Source organism: Panicum virgatum, chromosome 3K (assembly GCF_016808335.1).
Source record: "Panicum virgatum strain AP13 chromosome 3K, P.virgatum_v5, whole genome shotgun sequence".
NCBI classification, from domain to species: domain Eukaryota; kingdom Viridiplantae; phylum Streptophyta; class Magnoliopsida; order Poales; family Poaceae; genus Panicum; species Panicum virgatum.
In genome coordinates this window covers 18,409,955-18,419,973 of record NC_053138.1, presented here as the reverse complement: position 1 = coordinate 18,419,973, position 10,019 = coordinate 18,409,955, and the positions used below count along the sequence as shown (strand labels likewise).

Sequence of the window (10,019 nt, the reverse complement as noted above, 5' to 3'; positions counted from 1 at the left end):
GATGATCCGGTGACGTATTAGATGCTTTGCTCTGATCTTAATAGGGATTGATCTGGGAATCGGCTTTCGCTTATTCTTAGGCCTCTTTTCTGGTTAAAGTTTGGTTATCTATTACGCTCGTTAGGCCTAATTACGTGTAGGATGTTCCGATCTAGCAATGAAGCTTTTACCGTTGTGGATTGGATTAACTAGATCTAATTGAAGCAGTTTTTGCAGTTATTTGCTTTATCTATTAACATCCAGATATGTAGATCTGATCTGACACCGGGACTCGATCGGATCTTTAAAGCCGATACAAGAGTCGTCCCGGGGAGCCGACCACGGCTCGGACTAATGTTTACATGTGTTTGTGCATGCAGGCAAACCATCAAAAACACGTTTGCACCTTCCTGATCGGGTATAGGTCAGGTGGCACGCCCTGCATCTCCAGAAGCATCGGCGTGTGCCAGGATCTGGGCTGTTGACCGAGGGACCGGTGCCAGCCAGCGCCCCGGCAGCCTCCCGGCTCTTCGTGTTGCCTGTCGCTACTCGCCGGTGGGTTTTGACCGACAACAACACTCTGGGTCAGCAAGCAGCTAGCTATAATATTTCAAGAAAATATTTTAACATTAGAAAACCGATGCGAGTTAAAGCCGAGCTATGGGTTCTGGACGAACCGGTCCGACCGGTCTGACCGCCCAGGGTGGTGAAGTTTGCACTTCGGCTGATAATTCTGATCAAAAGGTCGAGGCTGAAGTGCAAGATTGGAGAGTGCCTATCATAACATATTTAAAAGATCTTGGTCGAGGTGCATAAAGAAATATTCGGCATTTGGCATTTAGATATATTTTGGTTGGCGATGAGCTTTATCGTCGAACCGCCGATGATATACTTCTCAAATGTTTGGGCACTAATCAGGCTCGTGTTGCTATGGGAGAAGTTCATGAAGGCATCTGCGGTACACATCAATCGACTCCTAAAATGAAGTGGTTGCTTTGGAGAGCCGGTTTTTGTTGGCCAAGTATGATTGCGGATTGTTTTAGAAGGGTGTGAAGAATGTTAGCGGTTTGGTGATATTCAGTTGGTACCTGCTGCGTTGTTGTATCCTATCATTAAACCTTGGCCGTTCAGAGGATGGGGTTTAGATTTCATTGGGCAAATTATTCCTCCTTCTTCAAAGGGACATCGCTTCGTGTTAGTTGCAATGAATTATTTTAATAAGTGGACCGAAGCGGTTCGTTTGAAGAATATGACACATAGAGAGGTAATTGAGTTCATCACAGAGCATATTATTCATAGATTCGGCATCCCTCAGACTTTGACGATGGATCAAGGTTCATCATTTATATCAAAAGAGGTGCGGGAATTTGCCGAATCTTACAAAATTAAGATACTCAATTCATCTCCATATTATGCTCAGGTCAATGGTCAGGCCGAGTCTAGTAATAAGATCTTGATAAAGCTTATCAAGAAAAAGATAGAAGAAAATCCTAGGAGGTGGCATGAGGTGTTATCCGAAGCTTTGTGAGCTCATCATATATCTAGATATGGTGCTATTAAAGTTACTCCTTTTGAGCTTGTTTATGGTCAAAATACCATTTTGCCCGTTGAGGTAAATCTGGACGCTTATATATTGGCTAAAGAAAATGACCTTTCCTCCGTTGATAATCATAATTTGACGATGGATAATATTGATGAGGTGAGCGACAAGTGGTTGCAAGCTTTGAGGGAAATAGAAAAGGACAAGCTTCGGGTGGCTAGAGCTTACAACAAGAAGGTAAGAGCCAAATCTTTTCAGGTTGGTGAGCTGGTTTGGAAGATAATTCTACCTCTTGGGACAAAGAACAACAAGTTCGGCAAGTGGTCGCCAAGTTGGGAAAGGCCGTACAAGATTGTCAAGGTTATCTTCGGGAATTCATATATGGTGGAGATGCTGCAAGGTGAACTTCTACCAAGGGCATTGATGGAAGATACTTGAAGAAATACTACCCAAGTGTTTGGCAAGACACTTGAAGACGGAGATGGCCGATATTTAGATATCGTCCTTAGCATTATTTTTAGGCCAGTACTTGATCCTGTAATTCTGTATTCTTAGAGCATGTTTAGGTACTTCCTTTTTGGCTTGCAAAGCTCACCAAAAAGGCAGGGGGCATACGTTGGCAGCCAAAATTGGCAATACCGCGGCCGACCGGTCTGACCGGTCGGGCCAACCAGTCAAACCGGTCTAGGCCTGTAATCCGAGTCTGGTTAGAGTTTTAGGTTTAGAGTCCTTTTGTAACCTGATTTAGAAGGGGTACGTCCTCCCCGGCCTATAAATATAAAGGCTACGGCCGATTGAGGGTTTTCTAACCACAATCGAATCAATACAATCTCTTTTACCCTTTTTCTCAAACCCTAGCTTTTCCAACCCCTTTGTTGTTCTTTGCTCGTCTCTACGGCATTCAAGGGCGTCTTGGGTGGCATGCCGACCTCAAGACAATCCTAGATCTTCGAGATCCGACGGGGTCCCTCCCGAGCTTGAGGTTCTAAGTTTTCGCGGGTTTTCTGCGGCCAACCGGTCTGACCAGCTGGCGTGACTGGTCTGACCGGTCGCCGTCTGAAGCTCGCTGGTGAAGACCGTCCGCGATCTGCGCGTTCTAGCCCTCGAGTATGTTGACCATATCAGCGTCAACAACAACCAGATCAGGAAGTATATATCCGATAACTCAGAACATACTTCAAGCAGATATCGGTAACCATAATCTAATTCGATGACAAACGACCGAGAATTACAAGAGAGAACTAGAGATGAACCCATACCAGAACTCCCAAGCAACTCCGGGGACTCGATGACTCCTAGACTTCTCCTAAACTCCACTAATCCTATAGGCTAAGCAAGAAAGCTCTTGAGGTAAGTGAAAGGTGTGGTGTGTGTGTGTTCTATTCTGACCCCCTCCCCTCATATTTATAGCAGGGAGCCATGGGTGACAAGTCGGCATTCCTCGGTGAACCGACATATGGAGCCAATGGGAGACCGCCCCATAGCTGGCTGAAGGCGGTGGGGCCCACGGGCCGGTCGGCCGACGGGCCCGGTCGGCCGACGGCCTGGTGCCGCCAACCGCCCCTAGCTGCTGGGGGATGGGCTGTCCTAGGCTTCCTCTTGTCCTAACACCGAGGCTTGGACTGTCTTGAGTGGAATTGCTTCGGTTCTTGGGCTACACTTGGTCGAATTGAGTCCGAATCTGCACTCTGATATTTTCTGTGATTTTATGTCTAGCCAAAGTGTGCTTGTAACCTGCATATTAGCTCAAAAACACATCTTGCATTTCTCTAAAGGTGAAGTGTGGTTTAGGGATTTATTTGAATAAAGATGCGTGTAAGAAATGCAAACTCTCATGATTTTCTGATCAAGTTGATGCATAAAAATGATCGTTAGTGAGCGTCAACAGGTGTGCCATCCTCAGGTCAGAGGCCGTGCAGAGAAGGACGTGCGGAGCCATTACAAATAACCTAGCGGGGAGACGACCGTCGAGCCCCGACTGACCACGATGACCATCCCGACTGACCGGCATGGGTCACGACTCGTCGCATAAGAAATCCAATCGGACACAACTCCCCGGCTCCCTACCGTTAGCGTGGGACCCGCTGACTGACCAATACATAACCAAGACCTCACGATAGAAATGTGTAAACAGGGGTCCCATCTTGAGATATAAAAGGGGGGAGCCCCTCACGTAGGAAAGAGATCGAACAGTTCACCACTCGAAAGCTTGTAAGCTCCCCTCCATTTTGAGCACCTGGACTCGAGAAATACAGCCACCCCGCTGGACGTAGAGCATTTTTTGCCTGAACCAGTCTAAATTCTTGAGTCATTGTGTGCTTGATCATTCCGATCCAACCCACGAGAAACATGCAGTCAAGTAGTTTGTTTGTCGTCCACTTTCGGAACCGACACATATTGACGCTCAGAAATGTTCTGTAGCGAGCATCAACAGCAGCTGCTCCGGTCCCTCGATGAAACAATTGTGCCTGATTCTGATCCAAGCTGTTCGTCTACAGAGACTTGGGAAGATTCTGGTGCTGGAGGAGGTGGTAGCGAAACTGGGGGGAATTCGGCTGGTAGCCACCCTAAGGTGCCCAAGAATACTACGCGCAAGCGTAAAGCATCTTCATCTGGAGACGCCAGGTATGTATTTGAATGCTTAATCACGAGTCTTCAATTTCCCCTTCCGAGAATTTGGAGTTTTTTTTAGTCCGAAGTCAACACGGCTGAGGACAGATGAGTTGGGGATGATACTTGAGTGGGCGGTGATGTGTCCTCCATTCCAGTGTACCCTTCGAAAGATACAGGAATCACTTTGCCGGAGCCACAGATTCCGACGAGTGGTGGCAACAACACCCCAGCAGAGCAGCCGATCCCTGCGAGTACTATTGAGAGTACTCTAGGAATTCAGACTATTCCTACTGGGGGAGAGGATCAATCGGGCCCTGCACAAGGATCCCTGGCTGCGGCTCCTGAAGTTCCGGCTGAATCGAGAGCTTTGGTGACGTTTTCTGTCACAAAGTTACTCAAGGCGAGAAAGTTGCCTATCAGGAAGTCAGCCTAGTGAGTTATTGTGATCTTAGAATTCTTGAAGTCCTTTTTCTGTTTTGTTCTTCAATTGCTTTGTGCAGGTATTCCCTTTCTTTTTATAGCAAAGCGTCCGATTTGGGCTTGTGGTTGGTGGATTCTCCAATTGCATCGTCAGCCCCGAGCCTATTTCGGTCGCCGTGGCCTCGACCGCTTCTCTGCTCCATACCGCAATCTGCTCCATCCTTCCAGCAGAGAGGGGAGCAGTCAAGGATCCAGGGGAAGCAGCCGCAATTGAACAGAGTTCCATGTTACTGCTTGAAGGTGCCAAGAATCTACCAGGCAAGCCAATATTGATATTCTCCCTGCATACTGATCTCTTTTTCCCTGTGCCCCCCCTTTTTCTATGCCTTGACAAAGCTTCGGATTCAGCAGATCAGTCATCAACAGCCGAAGAGCAAGCGATGACCAGTGCTGATTCTAGGATGGATAAGGCCCATCTGTCAGTAGCGGGGGAGATTCCTGTAGGAAGTTTCCTGCTGACGACAGATAAAATTAGAACGGCACAAGAAAAATTGTCAGTGTGCCAAAATTTTCTAGCTGTAAGTATATTTGGTTTATATCGAGTACTTATCTGTGCAATCGACTAGTTGGCTAACTTGCTCCTTTGTGTAGGAACTAGCCAAGTTTGATGCTGCCAAGTTTCTGGAGTTGGAGCAATCCAAGGTTCAATAGGCGCAAGAGAACCAGCTCCTAAAATAGCAAATGGCAAATCTTGCAAAGGACAAGGAAGCTCTCGAGAAGAGAAACAAGTCATTGCAAGAAAAGAATAAATCAATCACAAAGAAACATAAGGGTAGGTTTCTCACCCTATTTTCCTTGTGTTGAAGTAGTCGAATCTATCTCCTTTCATCGAATTATGATCTCTTATAGTCGTATACTCACGCAGAACTGCAAAGTTTGTTAAAAACAAAAGAAGATCTGGTGACTAACTTAGAGATCCTTGTGTACCATCGTACAGATGAGATGGAGAAGTTCGAGAAGATGCTTAGGGATGCTGACAAGCAGCTTGCCGAGTCCCTACAGCAGATCAAGAAAATGGCTGAAGAGAAGGATCTCCGTGAAAAGGAGCTCGGTGAGCTGAAGGCTGCTGCGCAGACTGTTGTTGACATGGTGGATCCACCCGAAGAGAGTACTCAAGCTAATAAGACTCTGCTGGAGCGACTACAATGTGCTCCACAGAAGATCATGAGGTACCTCTCGGATACCACCTGTGGCTACGTGTCACACGTGCTCGGGTTGGTAAAATCTTATTGGCCGAAAGCAAATCTCATTCCACTTGGCGAAGGCATATCAGTTGACTATTCAGAGGAGGATTTCACTGCCTTTTTTTTGATTCAAACATACCTGTATTAAGAGATAAGGGAAACATACACAAACACAACCAGGTACAGGTAGCCGCTAGAAGGATTTCGAGGACACAGCTGTCCCAACCACACTTCACAGAAGACCCCAACAAAACAAAAAATTACAAAGAGGCCCAAGGGGACTACTGAGCTTGCTGCCACCGACGAGCACCACCAAGCAGCATCACCGAAGCGGATGCCAACGGCGGAGCAGACCGAAGAACCGCATACCAGGATCTGGAGGAGAACCATCTCGCCTTGGCTTCGACACGAGCCGCAAAGGAGACCCGTCCCAGAGAACAGAAAGGCATCGCCTGTATACCATCGGCCGGGGACACACCCCGCTCTCCCCAGATCCGGGACCAAGGTTCGCCATCGGAGACCGACGAAGAAGAAACCAAGGCCCCCAGACCGGCTCGCAACATAACCCGCAGCTGGCCCTTCACCTTCAGAAAAGAGAATCGCCTCCGCCGCCGCAACCGGAGGAAGCAGCACCGGCAAGCAACGAGAAGCCCCTGTACACTCCCTTCCAAGACCCAAAGCACTGGATCTGGAGAAGCAAACCCTCACATACCTCACGGAAGCACTGGGGTCAGCACCACCGCAGCGGGGAAGAGGAAGGAGGGACTTATTCCAAAACGACGCCGCCGCACCCGCCTCGTTGCCGCCGTCAGGACACGAAACCCTAGAAAAACTAGGACCTAAACTACCAGCCAACGGGGAACTAACGGTCTTCCCCACCTCGCGAAGCCTGGACAGCCATCGGAGGCGAAGAAGACCGCCGGCGCCGCCGGCGGAGACGAAAGAGCCCGACCTCTTCCTTTTTTCGCCTCTCTGCACTGCCTCGAATCCTTGGCACCCGCGGTCCCCGGTGAAAGGGCCCCTACTCCACAAGCTTTCCTGGTGGTCTGGTGTCTGGGGTAGAGAAAGAGGAGGGCGGATTTCACTGCCTTTGTGGAAGTGATGAAGCCGATAGCTGATAAGATTGTGGATGCCTCAGAACAGGAGCCGAGCGTGGAGTCTTGAGTCAGCTACCTTGAATTCATTAAGTCTATGTGCTGATACATTATGACTTGTTTTGTAATATGGTGCGGATACCTGGTACGAACTAGTGGTGGCACTATAATGTTCGGTCGTTTGTATATATTCTTTGCTTCTTTTCTTTAAATGATCTTTCTATGTTACGAGTAGTGAGCAGCTAATGTGCGGAATTACAATGTAGGTATAGGGATCAGAACCGTTTGGTCTGTAGTGCGAGAGCAAGGTATACTTATTTTGAGTAGTATTAATCTGTCCGTTACCTGATTCTGCTTCCTCTCTGTTGACGCAAAAATCAACACACTGGAATCCGAGGGCAAGCGTTCGCCAAGCACGGAAAGTCAACCAAGCGTGCCAGTCAATTTGACCTGAAATTGACAAGGGAGAAAACAAAGTCAAATTCGAGAGCGTATCGGCTGGGATTCCGAAAATCTCTCAGGTAGGCGTATCGGCAAGTTTTGCCGATACTAAATGCGCCAAAAAGATATTTAATGCAAGCATGTAATAACGGGTGTGTCGGCAAGATAAGCCGATGCACTAGACGACAAAACCGGCTTTGAGTAGCCGATCGTGCATGTACAACAAGATCTAAGCTACGAATGTGTAACTCAGATGATGCAAGCTAAAAAATAGATCTAAACCGGCTCTTGAGATAACAAAAGTGTTACTGCAAAACCTAAAGCCGATCTAATATGTTTTTAGATGTGATAATGGCCAAAAGCGTAGGAAAACCTACAAATCAAGCCGACATCGATTATTGGTGAATAAATCTAGATGAGACGACAGCGATGCGCCCGGAAGTCAAAGCCTAGATAAACTCGATAACTTTTGACTAGATTTTAACGAAACCATAGCGATGCGCCTGGTGGCTAAAGCTCAAATATACTCGGTAAAACGAAAATTCACCAGCAAATCAAGTCGCTCGAATGTGAGACGTCCTTGATCAACTTGAAAGAACTCGTCGAAAAATAAAAGAAAAGGCGAAGTCGCCGAAAAGTGCAAAGGAATTATAAAGTTTGTTGTATTGGATGTGTATCAAGTCTTTCCGGTCCCTTACAACTGATATTTATAGCCTAGCGCTATCAAATCCTAGCCGATCACGGAAAATATTACTTGACTTAAAAGAAAAGACAAACTAAAGATAAACTACTTTAAATATTATAACCGAATCATCAAGATTCTGGTAGAGTCCGGATCCTCTTCTCCTTCCTTGACTTTATCGGCAACTCTCCATCGGCCGAGTACCAAAGTGGACAGATCAGCATCTTCGAAGCATATTCCTTTGGCGCATCGGACGGACCCCATCGGCCGATTCCAACCCTGTGCATCTTTTGGTTTCTTCCAAATCGGCCACCTTTCCTTCCCAAAAATCACTTCCTTTGACACGTTTCAAAAAACGGTGTCAACACATGCCCCCCAGTTTCGGAGTAATTTGTTTTGCTCCGAAATTAACTCCAACCAGCGTTCAAAGCCATTCTTCGTACCCCGTGCACACGGTTTACCCCGTACAACTGGGTAAAACTCTTTTTTGCCCCTGACCTTTCACCTTCCATTTGCGCAAATCCAACGCGCCGATTCACCTTCCGTCTTTTTACCTATCCAAACTGGTCCATAAATATCTCCTTCTGATTTTGCATCGGCAACAATCCTCCATCAGCTATAGCACCTCCTTTCTTCTTCCTTCAGTAAGAACCCTAGATTTCCTGTAGCAATGGCGGGTTTCAAGCGCTCCGATGAGGGTCCTTCTGATGCCCCACCAGCGATCCGCCATCGCGTGGGGTAAGCTTCTCCTCTTTACCCTTAATCAACATGTCCTGGCCTGTTTCTAATCTCCAATCTGTGCACAGTGACGACGCCTCCTCTTCCTCGGACACCTCCGGCTCGGAGGGACCCCTCTTCCCCGGTGTTCCCGAAAGCACCAAGGAATTCATCCGCCAGCTCCTTCGCGAGAAAGATGAAGCTCGGCAGAACTACTCTCAGGAGACCATCAGGTCCCAATGCCTCGCCGCCGAACTGGAAGCGGCACAAGCCGACCGGGCTGTTGTCCGGGCCCAACTTACCGCCGCCGACTCCAGGGTTGCCAGTAAGTTACTGTTTCCAAAGTGGCACCCCTTCTGCTTTTTTGATTCCTTTTCTGACACTTTGCTTTAGTCCTGGAATCACAAGTTCAAGCCCTTCATGCTGTAGCCGCCACCGCGACTGGATCGGTGAACGCTCGCGGCAATACCGTCGCCGCCCGCCTAGAGGACATACCCAACCGCGTCCGGGAGGTTGCCGGACATGGAGTCCGCCGCGGCGCCGCTGTAGCCCTCACCACAGCTCAGCTCGAGTCTGGCCACGACTTCTTGCAAATCGAACCGGTCCACTTCCCATAGGGCAGCGAAGACTGGTGGGCCTTTGGGGAGCTCGCCGACGACATGGAGATGGCAGCCACCGCCATCTCCGAAGATGTTAGTATAGAAGCGGTCATCGGCAATGTCTTTGCCGATGATTAGATTTCTAGGAGTAGCATCTTCCTAGAAACAATCATTTGTTGTACTGGCCAGATCCTTTGATCGGCCCTTTTGTAAATAATAATATTAATAAAGTATTTCCCCTTTCTTGTAAATTTTCATTGCAACTTTTCACTTGACAACGCAAAAAAACCAACCCTGACCTGAATCTGAACATCTTGGATTGTGTAGATTTTTTGCACTAAGGGCGATACATTATCGTATCGACCATAACAATTCAATCGATAACTCAATTAATCGGCTATGCATCCACCCAAACACTAGGGTAATACTTCTTCGAATATTTTCCATTAAGAGCTCTAGAGTATTCCTCCCCTTCGAGCGTTTCTAGAATGTAAGCATTACCAGGAACACCCCTGCTTATTCTGAATGGCTCCTCCCACATTGGCGACCATTTGCCGAATTTTGAACTCTTTGTTCCTATCGGCAGTATCAACTTCCAAACCAATTCTCATTGCTCAAAGGTTTTGGCTTTTACCTTTTTATCATACCATCGGCCAACTCTAGCTTTGTTTGCTTCAACATTCACAAGAG

General features: G+C 47.6%; 1 long non-coding RNA gene across 1 annotated transcript; it reads left to right on the top strand.

The window, feature by feature from the left end:
- Positions 1–3,861: 3,861 nt before the first annotated feature.
- On the top strand, positions 3,862–6,257 carry LOC120698078. Its single transcript, XR_005684711.1, has 4 exons — positions 3,862–4,144; positions 4,288–5,130; positions 5,204–5,384; positions 5,550–6,257. It is a non-coding gene; the product is annotated as an uncharacterized LOC120698078 (long non-coding RNA).
- Positions 6,258–10,019: the final 3,762 nt, after the last annotated feature.